Here is a 25548-nt window from a genome sequence, read left to right as displayed (position 1 = left end):
GAGAAACCGACACCTGTGGTCTGAGAAATGCATACTATGGACTGTCTACAGGGTTTGTTTTCCGTTTTGAAAGATGCTGATCTGCCACAGACACCGATGTACATTGTGATACTTGAAATACTGTACACTCGACTGGAGGTAAAAGTGCTGATGCTGCTCAGCTACGCGGGAGGTGGCTGGTGCCTACTTGGGAATGCACCAGAACTGCTGGCACCGGTTCAATCAGTAAATAAACACAAAACAGCTTTTTCATTTTTAGATACAATTTTATCAAAACCAGCTTATATTCCTTCGTGGTGGCGGAGGGAGGGGGTGAATACAAAACCAGTGCTTGTATCTTAAATTTGAAGGCAGAGGAGATGAAAGGCGATGCTAATTCCATTAGCTGGTTTTTGGTTAGAAACATGGTCGCTTTTGAAAATGGGGCAGATTTTTCTGGGTACTTCCAGGGGCTCTTCTGGGTTCCTTTTATTAGAAAAGTCTAACAACACCAGAAGGGACAGAGATCTGGCTTTGGCAGTGTCACACTTCAGTGACTTGTCTCCCAGAGAAGCGGTAGTGTGTGTGGGCGGGAGTGAACGAGCGCCAAAGAATACAGGACACTGTGTCAGCTCTCTCTAATGGGTAGGGCAGGGAGGTCAGAGCTTTGTGCAAAAGAGGGCATGATGGCAACGCGCACACTTCACATGTTAGCACAATAAACACGCTAATTTAAATTGCTGGCTTGGATATGACTAATAGGCCCTCCTCGAATTCCACAGATCAAGACGAGTGGAGGGTTTCTACTTAGAAACTACAGGGAGGCCTATGTCTATGAGAACTGCAGACAGAGCTTTTGTACCAACTTTAATAAATTTCATCGTTTTACTTTCTTTGTGGGCTTCACTGTTCTGTAGCAATGACTATATGAATTCAAATAGATGCTAATACTTGAATAATCTGTCTAAATTATATGTGCCTCCATAGTGCTAAGAGCAGTTATGTTCCCTTCTCTATTTCGTCTGGAGACCGTTCAGGCAGCCTCTGGAGGGTTGGCTCTGCTTGGATCCCACCTCCACAGTCCCGTGAAACATGGGATGTCCCCATAAGGCTGAGGACCGTGCAGCCACCATCTGCATGCAGCTGGCTTCAAAGGCTCTCCTGCTCTTGACACCCTCATCTTTGGAAAGCATCCTCCTCCAATCTGACAGGATTCTCTAATATTGCATATTAGAAGAATGACTTTGGAGGTTTTTTTTTGTTTGTTTTTTCTTTATCCTCCCAGAAAGCCCATGAGATCTTTATGCAAAATCTTCCATAGCCTTCCCAGAAACAATAAATTGGGTATCTACAGCTCTTCCTGTTAACAAAAAGTGAAGTTTCCTCATTGGCCGATGTACCCCACTGGAGGACAACCATTAGATTTTGGTATTATACATTAACTCTTTGTTTTCAATAAAATCATTTAGACAACAATAATATATTAAAATAGTGTAAAGCTGGAAGGCACCTTAAATATCGGCATGTTTGTGACTTTGAGCCTATTAGGAGAGGTAATTTAGTTTCCTTAACTAAAGTGGCTGCCCTTGTCACTCTGGAGATCAACGGTGACTTGGGAACAATGTCTGTGTAGGAAAGAATAAGGGGAGAAAGGATTTTTTTTTTTTTTAAAGTAGGCTCCACTCCCAGTGTGGAACCCAATGTGGGGCTTGAACTCACAACCCTGAGGTCTTGATAGACCTGTGCCGAGATCAAGAATCGGATGCTCAGCTGACTAAGCCACCCAGGTGCCCTGACAGCATGTGTTTTTAAATAAAATAATATAAACGTTTTGAAAATCCTACGAACACTTGGGTCCATAACTGTAATTCTAAAATATTGTTACTAATCTGAGATTGTGTGTAAGATTTTTATCAAACTTAGAGGATTCAAAATAGGCAGGGATTTGTTTCCAGAAGGGCAGGAGTCTTAAATTTGGAATCTATGATTCTCGGTCATAGCTTCTAACTGAACAAGGGAGAGGAGGCTTATCAGGATTTCTGGAGTTCCTAGGTTATTTTTCTCTCTGATATCAGTTTTAAGCCATTCGAGGTAGTTGGCCATGCTGCCCAGCAGCTGCCCAAGTAGCAACTGCAACAGCTGGAACCATAGAAGCTACTGTTGTAACACAGAGGATGCCCACGACCCATGAAATGACTAAGTAAGTAGAGGATGATTGTGTGTGTGTGTGTGTGTGTGTGTGTGTGTTTTAAAGATGAAGACTAGTAATTATTTCTATGATATCTGAGATTTTCAGATATCTCTAGTTGCAATATCACAAAGAAACCAGAACAGACATTAAGTTAGAGACCAAAGCTATTAGCACGCATTATGTTATATAATATACAGGATAATGCATTTGAATATAAGAAACATTAAAATGGGGTGCCTGGTGGCTCAGTGGTTGAGCACCTGCCTTCAGCTCAGGGCGTGACCCCAGGGTCCTGGGATCGAGTCCCACATCAGGCTCCCGGGTGGGAACCTGCTTCCCCCTCTGCCTGTGTCTTTGCCTCTCCCTGTCTCTCATGAACAAATTAATAAAATCTTATAAAAAAGAATCTTCAACACTATTTACTCTTGACCTATTCTTTCTTTCAACAAATAACTACTGAACACCTAATCTGGGCCAGGCACTTAGGTTGGTACTGAGGAGAAAAGAAGAAAAAAAAAAAAGAAAAGAAAAGAAAAGAAAAGAAAAGAAAAGAAAAGAAAAGAAAAGAAAAGAAAAGAAAAGAAAAGAAAAGAAAAGAAAAGAAATGAAAAGAAAAGAAAAGAATAGAAAAGAAAAAGAAAGAAAGAAAGAAAGAGAGAAAGAAGAAATAAAGGAAGAAGAAAAAAAGAAAGAAAGAAGAAAGAAAGAAAGAAAGAAAGATAGATTGATTAGATCCCTGTCCTCTTGGACCTTATCTTCAGTGTTTTTATTTTATACACTAATTCTACAATTTTTTAAAATTCAAATAAATGATATATCATCCAAAATGTTAGCAACAGGTAACATTTCATGAATATTCATATGGGCCAATCGCCGTTCTAGGTTCTGTACATACATGGGCACATTTAATCCTCACAGCAACCCTACAAGGCAGAAACTATTTTACAGAGAAGGAAAGACACAGAGCATGGAATTTACTTGCTTAAAATCCCACAGTTAGTAAGTAGCACCAAGATTTAGAAGCCATAGTCTGGTCACAGAATGAACCCGCAACCTCAACCTCTCCAATCCCACTGCCTCTCATGATGACAAAGGGTCATCATGGTATTTATTAGTAGGTATTCCTGATTATTTTGTTTCTATTGATTTAAATATTAAACACACTGGGACCTTGTTTTTAAAGAATAATTTTCTGTTTATAAACTGCATATATCACCAGTAACAAATCCTACATATGCCAGAAATATATGCAGGCCATGAGAGTACTTAAAAATAAACACAAAATCACAGTTCTCAAATCTGAGTCTGAATTTGGCATTTATAAATAATTACACTTCAAGTGTTCTCTCACCTCTAAGTCAGCTTTTATTGTATCTATAGAATTAATGACATTTATTTTGGAGTATGTGCAGAATCCTGAGGCCAAATCCTGAGGCCAATCCGTTAGGATTGCTAGTCCAGACCTTGCATTTCAGAGATGGGAAACAGGTCAGAAGAGGTTTTTTTAAGATGAGCTTCATCTCACTTGGAGACTTCCCACTTCTTCTTTAAACAAATTTGAGAATTATTATTATTTTTAAAAATATTTTATTTATTTATTCATGAGAGTCACAGAGAGAGAGGCAGAGACACAGGCAGAGGGAGAAGCAGGCTCCTTGCGGGGACCCCGATGCAGGACTCAATCCCAGGACCCCGGGGTCATGCCCTGAGCCAAAGGCAGATGCTCAACCACTGAGCCACCCAGGGGCCCCATCAGCAAGTTTGAGAATTAATGGACAAGTCTGCATAGAAAGCTGAAGATAAGCTAGCTATGAAATTCTCTGGCAACTTCCAGAATGTTTAATATGAATATTATGATTTAGGGAAGTCAATGCCAACATTTCCTGACTCTTGGGACTGTTTAATGAAGGATTTAAGTTTTCTTCAGAATAGAGAACATTCACACTCAGATATAATAATATAGATGAGGCCTGAGCAAGGGAAATTGGCATCCCAGTATAAACTATTAAATTTGGTGTCAAACAGAACTATGCTTGAAACTCAATTTTGTCCCTTAGTAACCTGGAAATCTTGGGCAATTTTTCCTGAGCCATCTGTAAAATGGAGAGATGAATATCTATTACTTAGGTTGCTGTATTAGTTAAATAGGACAATGTGTTTTAAGCACTAAAACAAAAAAGCACACAGAAATTGCGTTTCAGTACCTTCTGTGGTTAAAAAAGGGAAATAATTAGCTCACAAAAAGTAGACATCACTTTGATGCCACATGTTGCACTTCTAGGCTTACCTATTCCATTGGTCCTTCCTGTCCTAAATCTCTCAAAAATTATTAAATGTATCCCTGAGCAGCTTACTAGAACTTTCATCTAGACTATGGCAAAGAGGACAGATAAAATCTTTGATAATACAAACTCTTTTTAAGCTTAAAAAATATTTCATTGTCTGGCTTAAAATAACGTTTTTAGCATCACATGTACCCTTCCCCTCCTTGCATTTTGCATTCTTGTCATGCCAAGCCATCTGTTGTTCCCTGAAAATGCCATGCTGTTCCATACTTCCATATATTTACACACCATCTCCTTTCTCTTAAATGGCCCTTTTCTTCTTGTTCATTTGCCAAACTCTTGCCTGTCCTCTTGTACTAAACAAAGCTCCTAAAAGGCAGCACCCATGCCTTTCTGGCACATTGTCTGCAACAGAAAGGGTATGAGGATCATACAAATGTCACAAGAATGAATGAGGAAAATGATCAAGTAGGGCAATATCATTTTTGTTTAGATTTCTTAATAACATAAGTGAATTTATTTGTGGAGTTGTAAAATGGGATCTCTACAAAAGAAAGAAACACAGACAGGAAATCCATTGACTGATGGAATTATTATTGTTCAACTGCAATTATATTTTCGCAATCTTTATTTGCATGTATGTTTTGATGATCATACCTCTAATATACTGTATGTCAATAAGTTTTAAATCTACTTTTAACATGAAAACTAGACAGATCTGAAACTAGCCAAGCATTTTAACCATCAGCAAAGTATATAACATGGCATATAGTTGGCACTATTAATATAGTTTCAAAATGATACTACATGATACTCAGTGGAAGATAATACATTCAAAGTCTACCTTAAAATATCTATATCAGAATATCACAAGTCATAAAAATTATCTATGGTTACCTATGGTTGAGACTGGAGATTATTAATGTTTCCCTCTCTTTTTATCTCCAGTAAGGTTCCCTGACCCTAGAGTTTATTACCTCTAGTATGAATTTTCCCTTAGAGCTAGAAAAATAACTAAAACTGGGGCACCTGGGTGGCTCAGTCGGTTAAGCATCCGACTCTTCATTTTGTCTCAGGTCATGACGTCAGGGTTGTGAGATCAAGCCTCAGGCTGGGTTCCTTGCTTAGTGCGGAGTATGCTTGAGATTGTCTCCGTCTTTCTACCCCTCTGCCCCTGACCCTGCTCCCATTTGCGCGCTCTCTCTCTCTAAAATAAATAAATGAAATATTTTTTTAAAAAAAGGAAAAAAATTAAACTATTCATAAAATGATCTGTTGAAACCAGGAATAAAAGTAATTTTTCACTACCCATTTGTCAATAAGAAATGATTAGTCTGTTAATTAAAAAAAAAAAAAAAAAAAAAAGCAAATTGGAAAATGACCGAAAAAAGTCAAGTTATTCAAAACCTAAACTCCTTTTCAAAGTTTCACTCATGTCCTACCTGCCTTCTGAGGTTCTCCCTACCATTTGATCAATCATTCCTTTCTAAATGACTATACATCACGCCTTTGGTCTGATTATTTCACATATGTATGTTTTCACTCTCCTAAAGGACTATGAGCTCCTCCTCAAGGAGAAGAGTTTATTTATAAAGATTCCTTCCTAACCCCACTGTGCTGCAAACACAGTAAATACATAATAAATATTTGGTGGTTCCTATTTGTTAACAAATGCCAAATGGGGAATTGCAACCACAATAATTGAGATCGTTGTGTACTACTATTATTTGTCGTTAAGAAAAACCCCCAAGGCAAGAGTGTGTTCAAAGAGGAACAGAGCAGATAGTCTTGAGAGAGGAGTCAAGAAAGAGGAATAGCATCGGGGACTAATTCATCATTTGAAAAATAGATTGTCTCCTGTTCCCTAGGCAGTCTGCTGCTGAGCACAGATGAGCTACAGTAACCAGATTGGTTCATTAAAATATGGTCCCTTTAGTTCACCATGACTCATCTTTACGATGAAGCTGTGATTCTGGGAACTGAATGCGCTAATTCTGCTACTCTCATGACACACAAAAGAATAACATAAAACTTAATTTTTAATGACTTCATATTCAGTTTACTGCCATTATATAGCTCAACCTCTGTATGGACCCAACATGTAATAAAACCTGGTAATTCAAAGCACTGTCATAGCAGTCCCTTTGAGCAATGGCCTACTGTAACTGCTTGGTATTGAAAGTTTGTAGATCTGCCTCAAGGAAATGCTCTAGATAATTAAAAAGTCATTCCCCATCCTTCAATATCTCCCACCTCATTGCCCTGCTTCACTAAACATTGCTGCCGTGTTAACACGATTACTCTTTGTTTTCCACATCTGTATCCCCAGAACAAGTGCTTGATACATAAAATGTTGAATTGATGAATAAAACCATTTGCCATAGCAGTTCTAGACCTGAAAGTCTAAACCAAGGACGTGAGCTTCAGTTTTATTGGAGACCAGAGCTAATGATGAAAAAGTAACAGGGGCAGTGAGAATTACTGAGTCACCATTTGCTTTAGCAATGACTTAGACAGACTTCACGGTCGCCAGCAGCTTAGCATTGTGAAGAAACTTCTCATTGTAATATTACTGTCTAGGAAGGGGGCACCTGTTGGGACTGTTTTCTGAAATTCTGAGAGCCTCTGACCTCTGTAGTGGAAACGTGTGTGTGTGTGTGTGTGTGTGTGTGTGTGTGTGTATGTTTTGGGGGAAGAAGGAGAAGTGGATGGAACTGAGGGGATATCCAGTAGGTTTCACAAAGAGCCTGGTGTCAAAGTCACTGAAATTTGAGTCTCCGGGGAATCATATTAATGTTGTATGTCACCATTTGGCTTAGCTCAACTCTTATGCACTTTATTGAACACGTTCATATAAAATCTATATTATAATATCTGTTAGAAATTTAAATACCACATTTTAGAAGAATAGTTGAAAAATCCATTGAATTTCATTAGAAAGCCCAGCTTCTGACACAACTTTGGACCAAGGAGTTGCTTGGAAGAAAAATAAATGAATTAAATACATTCATTAAGAAAAGAGCCAGCACTACCGCAAGCTACCTATGGAGCCACAAAACCACCACCACCACAACAACAAAGCAATTGAGAAGTGAGCCAAAGATCTGAATATTAACATTCATGGGCAGAGACGGATCCAAGTTTCTGTAGAGCCTGAGCATATACCATTTAATGGAACTTCTTTAGAAACCAAACAATACTACAAATGCACGGTTATGTATGGAGGCCTGGAAGGGGCCCAGAAGGTGAAGCTGCATCCATTCCATGACGTAACAGCCTCTGCACATTGCCATGGTCACTCTGCTCATGCGGGACTGAGAGCATTTATAGAATAGCTTTTCCAGGGAAATTCAAGTCAGGAAAAGTAAGATACGTGGAGAAAGAATTGTGGACAAGTCAGGAAAAGTAAGATACGTGGAGAAAGAATTGTGGACAAAGAGAGAAAGAGGCATCGTAGCAGCAATGATGCCATTAAGCACTGAAGGGGGAACAATACGCAGTAAGGCTGACGGCAGAAGAAAGTCTGCTTTGAGGGGAGATAGGAGAAAAGAGCTTTGCTTTTTGAGAACCACAGAGCTATTTAAATCTGAGAAACCAGAGTAGGGCCATCACCCTGTCATGCCAAAGGCTTATCAACCACAGGACAGCTATTTTATCGCTAGAAAATTGCTGGACAACTGCAGAGCTCACCCCGAGGAAACAAGAGCCAATGCCTAGGCAGTTTTCCACCTTCCAGTCCTTTCTTCCCATTTCACCTCACATTCTTCTCTCTTCTTTCTCCTGTCTTGCCACTTCCATACCAGCATTTCCACACAGATTCTACCTAAGAAATAGCCCATTCCTGTGGATGAAAATTCTGTGATGGAAGTGATCGCGTAGGTGAAGTCCTTACAAATGCAGGTGTTGTACACTTCAAATTCAAAGACTTTCAGTTTGTTATACACAGTGTAAGCAATTAGTCAAGTGGCTTGAGCGAGAAATGATTTGAAAAATCAAACATTCAGACTAGTGTGGAGACAACCATGCCCTTTTCTTCTGATGAAGAGAACTTTACTTTGGAGCCATTCTTTCCCCAGCACACTGGGTGGTGAATTGCCTAGATCACGAGCTTGCTATGGGAAGAAACTAGTCTTGTTCATTTTTATTTTTTAATCTTGCGTCTCGTTCAGTGCCTGGCATTAAATGGGTGCTCAGTAAAGTGTAAGAAATGAGCATTTCCTGTGAACACATTAAATGCCAGGAGAGAAGAAAAAACTACATTCAGCACAAGATGCTCAACGGCCACCATATTAGAGATTGTAGAATGACAGAGTACTTTCAAGGATGCTGACAACTCAAAGGACATGACAACTTTGAAGAAGAAAAAAAAAAATGGGAGAAGGGTACTTTAGGCCCTGAGTCCTTATGGATTTGGGTAAAACTTAGCTAATAATGATCCCAGCGTCTGTCAGATGATATTGGACTCCAATTTAGTAAGAAAGGCAAATAGCCCAAAAGTAAACTTATTTAAGACACATTTATGAGAAAAACAAGTGTAAGTTTAAGCAGTTATCCATTCAACCCTACATCCATTGCCACTTCATCCGTGACCTGCCATGTGTACATCGACCTACAGTCATAAACAAACAAACGAACAAAAAAGAAGCCCTTTAAGAAGCACTTTAAGTCAGGTGCTGCGTCTGTTATTTTTGGAGGAAAGTAGTTTGATAATACACACCAGGGAAGAAATGTTTTAACATGCTTTAAAGCCACGTTTTTCAGATATCTGAAAAAATTCAACCACAGCATGCAGTTCCATCAACCAAAGCCACCTAAACTTTTACTGTAGTTAAATAAGATTTACGGCTTTAGCAAATCTTAACTTCTCAACTGGAGGAAATAACTTTTATTGCAATCCATAATCTCTGAGGGCTTTAGAATCAAAATAGCTCCACCCGAAGTGAACAAACCTACAAAAGTTAACTTTTCTACAACCCACAAAATAGGCATGGTATGAGCTCCCCCTGCTGGCACAATACTATTCCCACTTCATGAACCCAGTTCAGGGATCACACCTGTGAGTTCCAGGGTAAAAGAGAATCGCCATCTGATGTTAAAGAGGAGGAAGAACTGAAGTGAGTTTTTAAAAACCACATAACAACCCCAAACAAAACGAAACAGGAAAACAGTTATGCTCATTCTAAAAAAAGATCTCTGTGAAAGAAATACGCAATAGGCAGCTTAACAAATACTTGACAGCACCTTTTGAGTCTCCACCCAAGACTGGACAGAGGATGGAGAGTGAATTAAAAGGACTGTCACTCTCAGGATGCTCTAGTGTCCTTATTTGCTTTCCAAAATATCAGCAAGCAAGGTTTACCTGCCGTGGTGTTGATGGATCCCTCCAGCAGCACGTATGAGAGGCTACGGGCTTTAGAGAAAAATAGGGTAGCACCAGGAAGGCTCAACAAAGTCTATCTGAGAGCCTTGGGTTTTTTGCACTGGGAAACTAAACGTGGAAGGTGCAAGTTTTATATTTCAAGCCACTCAAATTAGCTGTCTCCAGAGGAAAAAAAATTCAACGTGAGAATCATGGCAAATACAGGTAAAAGTGCTATTGTGGGGACATTCGCACTGACAGGCAGGAGAACTGCTACAAAGGTGTTGCTAGTGATAAGCTGTTACAGAAAAAAAAAATATAATGAAAGAAATGGAACTCCCACTCTTTGAGTCAGCAGAAGGGAGCTGTTTCATGATATTTGCTATATTCGTAAGGCTGCAATTTGATTATATTGGATTCTGTTATCACAATCTGTTACATATCCTACATAGAATATAAATACATAAAGCCATTTAAAGGCCAAATTATAGAGCTGTCTATTTTTATATTTTACCTTTTACTGCCATACCAGTAGTGATGCTTAAGTGGTATAAATTAAAAACGGTAAATGAAAAACAGAAATATTAATATATGAAGGCTTTATAGAAAAGCCATTGGTTGAAGTCCCAAAAGGACATCAAACTGCTTCCCTCTTGAAGTCTGAGAAAATGGCCTTAAATGAGTATAACAGGCCCAATGCATGGGCTTTTTTTTTTTTTTTTAATTTTTTAATGATAGCCATTTTCCTGTCCTAAAAGCAAAGCTCTATATTCATTCATGTTGAATGTGAATGGAGAAATTGAGGACTACATAATGAGGGGATGGGATTATCTTTTTTTTTCCTTCTCCTTTCCAGATCCTCCTTTACATGGCATATAACATTTTTGCTCATACCAGCGTCAGTATGGGAAGGAATGGAATGTGACTTGAGTAGATGGGGCCAGGTCAAGGTCACCTTTACTTGTCCTACCACCATAATCCTTCTCATTGGTTTCTTTGCTTCCTCCCTTATTTCATCTACAACTCATTCTCCACACAGAAGGGAGTAGAGTCTTTTAAAAATATAAGCCAGATTATAACCCTCCCCTTCTAAGGCCTCCAGGCAGTATGAGTAAAATCCAGTCTCTTATCACTTCTCCACTCTCTGCTTCTACCATTTTCCTGCTTAATCACTGTGCTCAAACTATACTTCGTTTCTTTCTGTTTCTGGATTGGACTAAGATCTCCCTTAGAGCATTGACATTTGCTCTTTCTTTGCTCCAAAAGCCCTACGTCTGGATCATAGAGCACCTTTCTTTTCTATAATTCAGGAGTTCAGTGTAAAGCTCTCTCTTCCCACAAAACCCAGTCACTTTGTATTACATCGCCTTGTTTTACTCTATTAAAAGAAATGATCACTCGATGAAATATTCTTATCTGTTTATATGCTTACTTTATGTCTGTTTCTTCCCTTTAGCATTATGCTTCATGTTAACAGGGACTTTTTTTGTATCTCAAGCATCTAAAAGCACAGCTGGCACAGAGTATAATAGATTACGCTGTATTATCAATACCAAGAGAATATACCGTATAACATAGGAATATTATAAGAAAACACATGAAATACATACTTCAAATAAAAAAAAAATCTATGTGTGTAGGGGACTAATAAGTCAAGGTCAAATCACACGAAACAAATAGCATAGATTTTTCTCTTATTAGTACAAAATTCCTACTTAACAGCAACTTTCACTCAAATTCATAAATGAGTTTATTATATTTTCACAGAAAATACTGCAATTTTTTTTAAAGATTTATTTATCTATTTTTTTTTTTATGATGGACACAGAGAGAGAGAGAGAGAGAGAGAGGCAGAGACACAGGCAGAGGGAGAAGTAGGCTCCATGCAAGGAGCCTGACATGGGACTCGATCCCGGGACTCCAGGATCACACCCGGGGCCAAACGCAGGCGCCAAACTGCTGAGCCACCCAGGGATCCCAAAATATTGCAATTTTTAAGTTTAAATCCCCGACTTTAAAACTATGGCAGACTGCACATGAAACAATAAATAAACAGGAAAAATTGGACCCACAGGGTCTTGAGCCTAAACTCTGGCTGTGCCACTAACTACACGGTCCTTTGACAAGGAACTCAATCTTTATGTCTCTTCATTGGAAAATAGAGGTGATAGGTCTTGAAGAGTTATAGCAAGTATTTACTGTATGGCTATAAAATACCTGACACAAAGTAGGCATTCATTACAAGTCTCTTAATAGAAGTATGAATTAGCCTTTGGAGTGTTACACTGGGCTTATCAATTACTAGAGATTAGTTAATACGAATGTTAGTGGCTCATGTAATTATATATACACATATATTTGTAAATTAGCAGTGATGTGTCTTTATCAGTGTTTCCGTGATTACTCAATTAGAAAGCAGCATACCTCAAAGTAACACTCTACTTGAAGCCCTTTTCCATCTATTCTGTATCATTCCCAGTAAGCTCAGGGAGTAGTATGCAACTATTGCATTTTTCTTCTGCTTGGCCTTGTCCCAGACATACAAAAATTAGAAACTTTGTCAAAAGAAATGCTCCCTCAGCATGATCAGTAAATACTGTGTCCTGGAAACGTCAGTAATAGTACTTTTTAATTCTCAGATATGTAGAGCTGAAAACTACTAGAAAAAGTGAGAAAAAAATCTCTGAATTAAAAAAAATTAAGTCTTTGTTGAATCAAATACATCATTAAATATAACAGAGTTCCTTTCATAAATTCACATTTAGCCAATCATTTGGAGTTTAAAGTATGCATCATAGATTGTGAATTCCTTTGGTTTTTAAAAGGTTTTTTTTTTAATCTATGAGAGAGAAAGAGAAAGCATGACCAGGGGGAGGGGCAGAGGGAGAGGGAGTGGGATATGCAGACTCCCCGCTGAGCAGGGAGCCCAACCTGACTCAATGCCAGGACCCAAGATCATGACCCGAACCGAAATCAGACACTTAACCCACTGTGCCAGCCAGGCGCCTCTCCTTTGATCTTTAATATCTTTTTGTTACTCATTCATTCATTCATTCATTGTGCATGAGCAAGGTTGGGAGCAGGGAGGAACAGAGGGAGAGGGAGAGAATCTTAAGCAGGCTCCACCCTCAGCACAGACCCCTCGGGGGGCTGGATCCCACAACCCTGAGATCATGATCTGAGCCAAAATAGAGTTGGGCGCTTAACTGACTGAGTCCCCCGGGCTCCCCTGATTTTTAGTATCTTTGTTTAAGAGAAATGTTTCGTGGTCAGGTGTTCTTGGAAAACAGTTTAAACAAAAATGCAACATGCTTCTTACTGAAAGATTTTTCAGTCTTTTGCATGTGACTAAGCTGACCCATGGCCTCAGTTGCAGCCGAACTGAGAAGTTTGCTGAATTTAATATGCTAAAATGGAAAAGACTTGGGCAAACGGAAACAAGTTGCTCATCCTATATGTGACTCTTCAAAAGGGGTGAAGATATCCTGCATTTCCCAGTCTCATTTACCTGGGTGCCCTCTGATAGGATAGCATCCTGAAGCATTCAAGTTCCACAGAACACATTTTCAAAAGTGCCAGGGGAGGGGAAGGTTGTCAGCTCCCTGACTCAGCAGTATTAAACATTGATTTCAATCTTTGTCTTGTCTGGCAAGAATGAAACCGATTTTTTCCTAATGAAATATGTTCTGGCAGCATTAAATGCTATTTTAGACGGTGGGGAAAATCTGTGTGTACTAGAGTTAGGAAGAAAATCTACATCTGGGACACAATTTTTCTCGATTTTCTTAAAACAAACACGTTAGGGGTATAGAAACGACTGAGAGAGCAAGTGCACTAAATGAATAAATATTATATGGGCTCATCATGGGAAGAAAGGTGAGGAGTTGGAACACACACAAAAATACAGTCTACCCAAGCCAAAGCTACTTACAATTCCACCTGTTTTGTTTCTTACTTGGACACTAAAATTCTATTTCTAGAAAAATAAACAGTATAAACAGTATATCACTGTTTTCTCCTTTCTTCTTCTGACATTTTTCATGGAAACATCCTTTTCTCTCTCATCAGATTGTTCTATCTTGTTTCTCCAAACCCTCTTTTTTATCTCCCACAAATATCTTCTTTTCTATCTGAGCAAAGCATTACCACATTGCTCCAATTTCATTGATGAGGGAAATGGATGGGATAGAAAAGGATGGGTGAGAGCTGTGACTCTGAGTTGGTAAAAGAAATAGAATCACTCTCCCCCATTTCTTAAGGAATGATGTCTCTTCCGGTATTTTCATGCCTGCTCTAAGTAAGTTGAGGGGCATAGTTAGCAGTGACTGAGAAGTAGAAGACTGGACTCCATGAATATGGAGTATCAATGCACGTATCAATTACGTATTCATGCACGTATCAATTAATTGTTATTGTAGGAGCTGATATCATTGCCCTGTCAGTACATTTATCTGCCCTTTATTTCATCCAATATTTATCAAGCACCTACTACTTGTGAGGCACAGCTCTATGAAATCTGCTGGTTGCATCTTTTCTTGAACAGTGAAGTGATAGATATACTCTAAAATCACTGCCCTAGAATCCCCAGGGCATCACATGGAGGGTCCATCTTCCTCTTCTTCATGTTGTTGAATATTTCGTAACAGCTGAAGTTCAGAGTTCTGCTCCCTTATTTCATTAGATTAAGAAAATTTCTAGATGGAAGGAACTGGCTTTAAGGAACTAATATCCAGTGTTTTATTTTGCAAGTAATATTCTTTGATGCTAAAGTACATTTTATGCGGGGTAATCATTGTAATTCCTTGAAAACTCAGAAAAGACAGGCTTTTTTCACTGGTTCAATGTCAAATAAATGAAGGCATCAAATGGATTTCCAAATGATTCTATTCTCTGGCCAAAGTCATTTGGTATTTTAATAAGTAATTTGGATGTAAAATATTCACATAGTGTAAAATTACCTAACTTACCTACAAACTAACTAGAATCTTAAAATAACTTCAATTTTTTTCTCTCTGAATATCACTTTTAGGAGAATGAAGTAAATCACAAGTGAACAAGTTGATATACTAGTATCAGATCATGCTCTTCAAAAATAATGAAAATACAAAGGAAAAAGCCTTTCAAAGTAAGCTTGCAGCCCATTTTTGCTAGACTCCACTTTGATTATCTTGATTTTCCTTGGGTCTTGGATATATAAGTGGGTGCTTATTTTTGAAGCTGGTTTAGGTTTTTGAGTATCATCTTCTTGCCTATTCTTGGTGGGATGGGTCATGCTGTAATTTTTTTCAGTTTGTTGTTTTTCAGTCCTCTTGTAAAAATAATTATACAGTTATTTTAGTGCACAAAGCCCTTCACATTCAACTTTTATTTCAGATTTCAAATAATTTAAGCTGCAATTTGTAATCATGAATGGAAACATTTTGAAATTCAAACACACTTTTTTTGCTGTTAGTGTCACAGTCTTAGTTCAGCTGAGCAAATATTTAATGAGATCCTACTAAGCACCAGGCCTGTGCATAGGGTTATTGCTAACAGTGATCTCCAGGCAAATATACACACAGGTTATCTCAGTGAATCAGGTTGACGATACAAAGTGGAATTGACAAGAGGTATTTAGAACAATGAGGAGATGGAAGGAAACCGTCCTGTAGAATTGATCCCTGGTTTAGTCTTGGAAGATGAATAATAATTAAGCAAAAGCACAGGAAGTGTTCAGGAAGAAGGAAGAGCATTAACAAAGCAAAGAGGCATGAGATCAGTTGCATTGTATCCCAATGAACTACTGTCAATGATAAAGTATGCTGGAGTGCGGAGTCTGAGGTGAAAAAGAATAATGATAAGGATGGAGAGGCAAGTACTGGACTAATTCTAGAGGTCTTTGTTTCTCCTCCCGAAGACTGGCTTTAGTTCCAAGGATGATGGACAGGCATTGTTGGGTTGTAAGCAGGGCAATGATATGCTCAGGTAAGTGTTTTATATAAATCATTCTGTGTGAGTAAGAAAAATTTGAGGATGACGAGACTGAAAGCAGGGAGACCTGTTCGGAGGCTTTTTTTTTTCAATGTTACAGACGAGGGATGACTAGGGACTGAAATAGAGGATTGGTGGATGGTCTGGAGATACAGATTTGAGAACTATCCACAATGGAAAAATCCAGAGCGTGCTGATTTACAGGATTGGACTGGCTTTATTCTCTGCCACATCCTATTTCAAAGCACAGTGCGGCATACGGGCGCTCTCTCTTAGTGAAAAGGCCAAGGGAGTTTCCTGAATCGACTCCTGAACATTGGACAGCATGGACCTCAAAAGCAGTGAGAGTGTGAGCTTCCAGGGTACAACCATTTCATGTCATCTCACCATTTAAGATGCAGTATAATAACTCTACTACTAATTCCCTTCTTTTTCTAAACTGCCAGCTGTGTTTCTCTTTAATTATATTTAAAAATAACACCTACTTTCAAAGACAACCACATTCAAGCTGCTATTATGGTTGTCTTTTGAGTAACTGAATAAAGTCCTCTACATTGTACACTCTCCAACTCTTAAAATCTCAAAAAGCATCATGAAGCTCGAAAGGCTGAGGAAAGATGATGCTCTCTAGTTCAACAGGTCTTCACCAACCAATACCCTTTAAATCAATGCATCAGAAATTCTACTTGCCAAATGTCATGTTTTTCTGTTAGTGCTATGTTCTCTGGAGAGGACGGTCAGTGTATCTGGGATGACTGTGGTCCTAATTTAGTGCTTAGAAGATCATGAGAAATTTCTCAATTTTGCCAGGAACAAGTATGTGTAGAGCACATCTATTGTACACAGAAACCATCATAAAGATGGGTTTCCTATTTAACTGATTTCATAATAATGATCTATTTATGGCTTTTACCCCCACCCCCAAAAAAGAAAGGTAATAACAAAATAGCCACCTATTCAGCCAAATTATGAGATTAAGAAGTGAGAAAAGCATCTGGAAAATGAGAAAATGGGAGGAAAGATTAAGATTATAAGAAATATTTAATTAGAAATAAAGTCAGTTTAAATGATTCATCTAAGGAACAGTTCTTGTAAACATCAGATGTTATTTAAAACCCAGTTAGTTCCCCTTTTATTCTCCTCAAAGAGATCAGTAAGAAATACAAAACGGAAAGATGTTTCAAAACCAGTTTACTAACCGATAGGCTCTGGAGTAATTCTTTTGGTTTGACTCATTGAGCCAGGATGCTAACATTATTTAAACGTTGTTTTCTATTTATCCCTGGATTTTTTTTTTAATTCTAAAGCCATAACAACTGTGTAATTTAGCAGAGAAAATGAAATTGCTCTTTGTTAAGTACACATTGAAAATCATATGCTACAATATGTATTGTACATTTAGTACAGTAAAAAAAAAAAAAAGCTATATTTTCAAATCCAAATTTGAAACCAATTCAGTGCAATTTGGCATGCACTGCAGCCTACAGAGGAATTCCTATGTATTGGTAACAAGTGAAATTTTCTGCTTGCTTAAAAATATCAAAGCAGAAGGACATTTTAAATAAAACCTCAAATAAAAAGTACCTTAAGAGAAAAAAATGGATTAGACTATGGCAAAATCTAAAATATCTGTTCAATAAAGGACCACAACGTCCCTCAGAGGGTTAGCAGGCTGATATATCTAAGATAAACAAGGAGAATATACCACAAACTCCGGAAAATCAACAACCACCAGACAAAAGAAACTCTCTTTTCTTCCTCTCTTCCTCCCTTATTTCAACACAATGCATTCTCAACGTAGATCTCGTAAAATCACCAGTCCAGTCGGATCACATTATCCTCTTCTGCTCCAGGCCCTCGACCGCTTCCAGTTCACTCACAGGAAAAGCCAAAGCCTGCATGAAGGTCTACAGGGTCAGCCCCACCTCTTTTTCATCTCCAAACACCCTCTCCCTCACTTCAGTCTAACTAACCTTAGATCTTGATCTTCTTGGATCTTCTTGGATCACCCAGGTAAGCTTTTGCATTTGCAATTATCCTGGAATGCCCTCTCTTTGCTTATCTGCAAGTTTTGCTCCTTCATTTCCTCCTTATCTTTGTCCAAGCCTTCTTGATCATCACAAACTAATTAGCAGCCTGCCCCCATTCTCCCCACACACAACCTTTCCTTATCCCACGTTTTCCCTCCTACACAGAAATCATTATCATATGACAATCTATATTTCCCCTTGCTTATTTGTTTACTGTATGGGTCTCTTCACAAGAAATAAGCTCTATGAGATCAGAAATGTTGTCTGCTTTTTTTTTCTTGTTTTCAATTTTGCAGATTATAAAGGATGTCATGGTGCAATGTTCACATTTTCCTCTTCTCTGCTACCAGGAGTGTTGTATATAGACAGCTCATAGCTGAATCTCTCTTGAGGGCTAGTGTGCAACTGAAGAGAACCACCTGGTCCAAGGTAACGCTCACTTTTCAGGATTGCCCACGTCAGTGGTGATCAATGGTGGGATGTGAAGGCCAGTCCCATTGTTCTGATTCAACACAACTAATAGGGGCCCTCCCATCTTGAGAGCACCATACCCACCCTGCCATGGCTTTTTCTTTTTTAATTGCACCAGTTCAGCTTCTCCCTCTGCCCAGTCCTACTTTCTATCCTTCCACAGACACTTCTCTTGAGACCACTACTCAGTAAACTTTGCACAAATTTCAACCTCCGAGTCTACTTTCTAGGAAACCCTGACACAGGATCACAGATGAAGGAACCAAAAACAGAGTCTAAGTAAAAGTAACATGCCTGTGGTGGAGCCAGGATTGAACCTACAGATTCTAGCTACGGAGCCTGTGTTTTTAGTCATTACTTCCTGCTGCTACACACACAACTGTACTTCCCCCTCCCACCATCAATAATTTAAAGTATATTGAATGTTTACTTTAAGAGTGAGTATTTAGGATTGGGATTAGGGATAGAGGATGAAGGGGGAAATTAATAGAAGAGAATAAATGGCAAACATTATGCGCCATGGACTGAAGAGTGCTTTGAGTACAATGTTGAATAGACCAGATGATTTCAGAAATACAAAACAAAAAAAAAAAATGAAAGTGGGAAAAGGGCAAGGAGATGGAACAATGAAATCTCATGATTGTTGATAGGATTTATGATTTATATAAACCACAGAATATAGGGTCTGGTGGACTTGGTGCAAACAGCTACTGCGAAAGGTAGGGTAACCTTGTGCCTTATAGTTTCCTTCATTTTTGAAGTTCAAGGACTGATTTAGTCATCATATTCCCTGTTGTTGGGTTTTTGGGTAAACTGTTCATCCTTCATGGTGATCATTCACACATCCAAAGGCTATGGTTGTGGATAAATAAATGTTATGGTAGTGCTTTTTATAACCATAGAATATTTTACAAATAGTTATAAATGAGTATATGCATCCTAATAGATTTACCTAATGCTCTGACATCAAGTGGGACTATAATAAAATCTTTCCATCTATTTTCAAAGAATTTCTAAGAGTCTCAAGTCTCCTTAGAAAAAGAAAAACAAAACAAAAAAAGCAACTTTTCAATGCTTAGAATCCTAATGGAACTTCTTCCTTGTAAGTGTACTGAACCCCTCATACTGTGAATGCATCCCATTTCTTCTTTTCTAGTTTTATGTGGAGGCAATATGTCTGCCATTATAGTTCCAAGAGTAATTATTTACTGTTCTGAAATTTTAAACATTATTCCTTATTTCTTGCCTATCTTGTGTAACTGCAATTCCTCTGATATCAACACTGATTACACTTCCCTGAGAGATGCAGAGTAAGCTGTCTCCTCTAAATACTGAAAACTATGATTGGATTTGTAGAGTTCTTATTATCTCAGCATCAATACTTTAAACGATGGATTTAAAAATAACTGATTAAAAGATTCGAACTTCTAATTAAACTCTTCAGAGAAATTATATTCTTAGGATAAATGGGAATAAAGAGCAAAGGTAATATAAATTATTTTAATTTCATTTTTAATTTTTTGGAGTTCAAAGTTCCTTGCATTAGTTTGTTATAATCATCTTGCCTATAAGTAGATATCATTCTGTTTTACTGATAAGATAAATGACTCTCCAAGGAGACTGAGAGTAAAGATCAAATAGGCATCCTTTAAGCCAATTAAAAATTTAGAATACATATCTTCTGACTCATAATCCAAAGCCATTTCTATCACACTGCACACAACGATTGCATTTCTTTCCCCAGATATGGTTTAAAAAGAACATAAATAGATGATTCAGACAAAAGTTTGACATTCTCAAGCAATCTTCTCTAGAAATTCACACAACTATTACTATTCTACGGGAGGGGGAGGGAGTTATTTTTATTTTCAAGATGGTAGTCATGGGTGAAAACAAAGTATGGACAGGTTGGTAACGAAGGTTCCTTTTGTCCTCCCTTTTCTCACTGTTTCCCCTCCCCTCTTCTGTTTGCTTTTTGTATTCTTTTCAATTTCATTCACCATTACATGGTTCCTCATTCATTCAACCTCTATTTCGTTACTCCACTGCAGTATTGCTTCTCTTTGAGGTAAAGAGAAAGTAAAATGGATTGCAACCCAGGAAAAGCTGGGATGAGGTTTCAGGTGCAGTTCAGATGGCTATACGCCCATTTCCAGGCAAAAGAGCAGCTCTCAGGTGTAGGACTGCAAAAGCAAGGATAGTTTCCACTTTTTCCCCATATGTATTGCCCCGGAAGACTCTCAGACTTTACATGGTAAAATTTCTTCATTGAGTCAGTATTTTAGCTGAACCTGCTTACAACTGATGCCTGTCAGGCTTTGGCTGTCATGGAGAAAATGCATGGTGAGGCATATCGCGTTTGCTAGAACTTTACCACGACAGTAAGGTAGAGAAGGTACAAACCGAGGTCAGAAAAGGGAATGTGTACAGCAATGAGTAAGAGAAAACTTACTTAGCCTTATATAAGAATGTTTTATGAAATAAATATTCAGCTCTTTGTTATTTACAGTATATTCAACATTTTATTTCTGCAGGGGATTATTTTTCTTTTGATAATTAGAATCATAATTCTTCCCATTGTGTGCTGAGAAGAGAATTTACATGTAATCTCCTTGAGAGTAAAAAGAAAAAAAAGAAAAAACTGTGTCGTAGTCATTGTTACAGCTGCAGAAACCTTGCCACAATACGTATGTTTTATTAGGCTTGTTCAATTCAACCAAATTCCTGAATATCATCAAGTTCAGATAAGAAACATAAGGATTTTTTAAAAATAATTTCTAAGTTCTCAAACTTCTTACAATACTGTTTGCTAGTTTTTAGCAATCCACATAATCAGAAACAGCATCCTAGGGTCTAAAATTCGTTGCAATGTAAACATCTCTTGCTCTACCCAAAATGTATATAAAGTGAGTGTCCTAATTATGGACATCTGAGTAATACCATAGGGCAATTCTACATTAAATAAAAATATATCATAACTGGTTTCACATAGTGAAGTTAACACAACAATTACCTGGATATTAAAAAATCAGTTTTTATTCTAATAATGGATATAAATTTGATTTCTCACTATACATATCTAATATTCATCTATTAAATAATTCTCTTAAAACTATGTGATTATATAAGTTGTATAAGGCCCAGTGCTTCCTTTTACCTCATGAGATGAAAATATACCCATTGTATCTATGCTGTATGCCTTAGAGACATTTCATTTTTATAGATGTTATCATACAACTTCCCATAAGATGTTATTAAAATTTAATTGTGAATTTTCTTAGACCCATAGCAAGATAATACATTCATAATTATTTTAATAATTAAAATATAATTTTCATTTTACTGGACTTATTTTTTGTTTTTGGGAGCCTATCAAAAGTCTAATCAGTCCAGAAATATTTTAAAAAGAGAATAATGGAAAATATTCATAGCTTTGTCTTCATAATATGATTAAAAGACCTTGAGAGGAAAGCAGGGGTTAAAAATTATCCTTTAACCACCCACACATCTCTGGATTTTGAGAGGTTTCTTTAATACTTTCTTTCTTGCTGCAGTATTTGTTGCTTAAGGAAGTCTGTGGGTGGATAAGATGTTATTATCCCTCCTACACAGACCCGTTTTCTTATTTACAACATTAAATCTCCATATATAAAAGTACTTAAAACACCAACTCTTTCCTTTCAACTACGTTCTGAAATTCTTCGGAATTTGGTCCGCATGTTACCACACATTACCTTCCTATAGGACACATTTATAGTTAAGTATAGTTTATCCTGATTTTTTTTTTTTCAAGTGCGAGTCTATCTGGAAAGGGTCTTTGAAGTAGATGCCTTTCCAACTTTTTGTTTGAAAACAACAAGTCTGATGTTCAAAACTAATAATACAAAATTATTTTTTTATATTAAAGAGTTTCCTTACACACGAAGAGGTTACAGTCATTGACATGGGAAAAGCCAACCTTTAGGATTTGCATGCAATATTTCTTACTACACTACAGACTACCCTTATAAGTGAACATACATTTGCAGATCATTAAATATATTTTATCTAAATTTCATTAGCCCCTTGAATTATTTAGATCAATAGATAAAAATTTTAAAACTCCTTATAAAATGTGAACTAACCAATGTCATGAAACCTTTAAATCTCTTTCATATTGTAGTAAAAATGTTCTCTCAAATGCAGTAAATGACGGATATGCCCTTGTGCAAATGGGATAAACTTATTTTAAAGTAATCAAGTCTAATCTTCATTGCTAATATAAAATTCATTAATTTGAAAAATACTGGGCAGTTTTTAAAAAGTAATAAATTAATGTATTTTGAAGTGATTTTAGATTTGGAGGTTTAATGATATCATTTACAATAGCCATACATACAATGTGTTTTGCAAATAAATTTGTTCACTTCACTATTCAGATCAATGCATTCCACTTGGGAATTATGTTAACTTTTGTTAAAAGAAATTAGAAAAATAATCATTAACCACCCAAAGTGCTTGCAAAGATGCCCCAATTATTAACTAAATACACATTATTGAGAATATATCCTACAGAAACCAGTTAGAATAATCACTAGCTAGGATTGATGGATTAACCAAACAATCACAGGTAATTTAATCACTTCTGGTTAATTCAAAGGAAACGGATTCTGGCTCCTCTGATACCTTGGTAATAGGCACTATCAAAATACAGAGGCAAGTATATCCTCTGTACAGCAGAGGTGGTAAGTCAAATATAGTTTATGTACAATCCACTGGATATGTGAATTGTAATTCTTCAGGTTAAACTAGGTTTTTAGGTTATAGTTATTCAGCTTTTTTGGCACCTTATGATAATAGACTAAAAAATTAACGAAAATTAAAATCATTAGTATTTCAGAGCAAAGTAAGACAAAGACTAGAAAAAAAAGGAATTTAGTTAAAAAATTGCTTTGTCTCTGATTTAAAAAAATAGTTTATGTAGTAGGAATAAACACTCATTATCACAACTTTCAGAACAACTACTATTTAAAGAGTACAACTCAAAATTAAGTGGGAGTTATATGTTCTTCTCTTTTTCTAAAGCAATGATTTTTAAGAAGTTGCTTTGTTTTTCCTCGAAGTTACTATAAAGTACCTATAGTTGAAAGGAAGGGTAAAAAAGCAAACAGGAGAAGAGAATAAGAAAAGGAAAGTGGTTTCCAACTTACGCATAAAGTTCAAGTTATAAACGTATCCTTGACATCAAAATTATTTCCTAAAAAATTACCTTATTTAGATCCCTGGATAACTTAATAAACCCCAAATTTCAATACGGAATGCAACAAGGAAGAGTGAAGTTGACTTCATTTTCACTTGCATGAGCTAATTATAATGAATGAAAGCTGGAAGCCAGTGTCTGAGATATAAACTATGTCTTCTTAAAAAATAAATTAAAATGAAGAGATTATATATGATACGATAGGGGACTCAAACATAAAAAAGTATATCATTACATTTTAATAGAAAGAGCAATGTAGATTTTCTGTGTTCTAGCTTGTTTTGGTCTACGTCCATACCACCCTGAACCCACCCGATCTCGCCTAGCTTGTTTTGTTTTTGAAGATGCTAAAAAATTAACAAGACTTGTTGCATGAATAGTGGAACGTTGAAACTCAACATAATATCTGCAAAATTAGGTAATCTATATATAAAGATTAAATGTATCTGGGAAATAAACAGGGTTTTGCACAGTAACTACTTCATTCCAAAATCAGCATTTTTTTAAAAAAAGATTTTATTTATTTATTTCACAGAGAGAGAGAGAGAGAGAGAGAGAGAGTGCGCGAGCAAGCGTGGGCACACAAGCAAGGGGAGTGGTAGGCAGAGGGAGAGGGAGAAGCTGACTCCCCGCTGAGCAGGGAGCCCTGGGATCAGGAACGGAGCTGAAGGCAGACAGATGCTTAACCAACTAAGCCACCCAGGCGCCCCAAAAGCAACTCTTTTAAAATTGATGAATTCCTTAATATTCCAATGGTGAAACAGCTACTCAAGCAACTCTGTTTTTCCTTTCTTTTTCTCTTTAAGATTTAATTTGTTCTATTAAGCTCTTCTTTTCAAACAGCTAGAGAAGCTTTCTTAAGAATACTATATTAATCAGCCAGAGGGTTGGCAGGAAAACAGTTTCTTAGACATAGTGAATGACTGTCCTAACATCAAATGACTGTCCCATGACATGTGACATTGAAATAAATTTCATGCTCTCATGGTACTAAATCTTGACTCCTGTTCAGTCTCAGTCTTTATGGGAAAAACTGTGCTCCAATATTTTGCTGTAATTGTGTTCTCTGGGTATTGCTTATTTAAGCTAGTTAAGCCTTTCATTACATAAAGCAACTTGGTAAATCTTTGGAATATTGTCCAAACTAGATAATAAAGTGTGATAAGTCATATCTTTCCTGAACCCAAGGCCTTCTTTTCTTTATCTTCTATAAAATTCTGCTTTTAAAAACTAAAATTTACTTGGAATCATACATTTGATCATTTTATACAACTTAAGCAAGGCCTTAAGAATGTAGGTCTTCGTTCATTCTTTTTATTACTTTTGTTGAAATTTTATCTAATTTTGTCTTCTTGCTGTGCATAAAGGTGGAACTTTGAATTTCATTTGAAAAAGCATTTTGGGATTTACAATGAAGATTCAATTCATAAATAAAGTCTTATTTGGCAGTACCTCAGACCAAATTTTAAAGGTTTCTGCCTCTTTTATCTTCTATGTCTCCCTAAACACACAATTTAATGGTAAAAATATGTTTTGCTTTAGTAAAAATAAATATAATCAAAGAAGTAATGTAGTGAATTAATTTCATTGTCTTAAATTCTGTTTATCATTCTTATTTTCTTTTATGAAAAGAAAGCTTTCCGTTTCAAATTATTGATTTGGTAATTAAGACCTTGTTTACATGATATGTGTTAATATCAGTACCTGGCAATTTAGGGCGCTGCTATATACTTTAAATCTCTGTATTTAAGTGATTTCTTCAAGAATTCTTTCTGCCCTGCCAAATGATCTTGGAGGCTTCTGTTAGGAAGTTTGACATGCATATCTATCTCAAAGAAAAGTAGGGCACAAACAATAAATAGACTAATAAAAAATATTAGATGACAAAGTTCTTAAGTAAGATTCATAAATATTTTAAATAGTTTTCATGGTATATACATTTACTTAATAAGTAGAATGCTACTTTTTCATTTGCCTCTTTTCTAAAATGGAAAATATGAATTTGTCTCAGAAATCTATAACGG

The 25548-nt window shown here is 36.9% G+C and overlaps 1 protein-coding gene across 1 annotated transcript in view; it reads right to left on the bottom strand.

Annotated features, from left to right (window-relative positions):
* TMEFF2 (transmembrane protein with EGF like and two follistatin like domains 2) overlaps positions 1–25548 on the bottom strand; it is a 221785-nt gene that overhangs the window by 180244 nt on the left and 15993 nt on the right. The window lies entirely within an intron of this gene.

Source organism: Canis aureus, chromosome 36 (assembly GCF_053574225.1).
Source record: "Canis aureus isolate CA01 chromosome 36, VMU_Caureus_v.1.0, whole genome shotgun sequence".
NCBI classification, from domain to species: Eukaryota; Metazoa; Chordata; class Mammalia; order Carnivora; family Canidae; genus Canis; species Canis aureus.
Note: the sequence above shows the minus strand (reverse complement) of the source record. Positions and strands in the feature narration are given on the sequence as shown.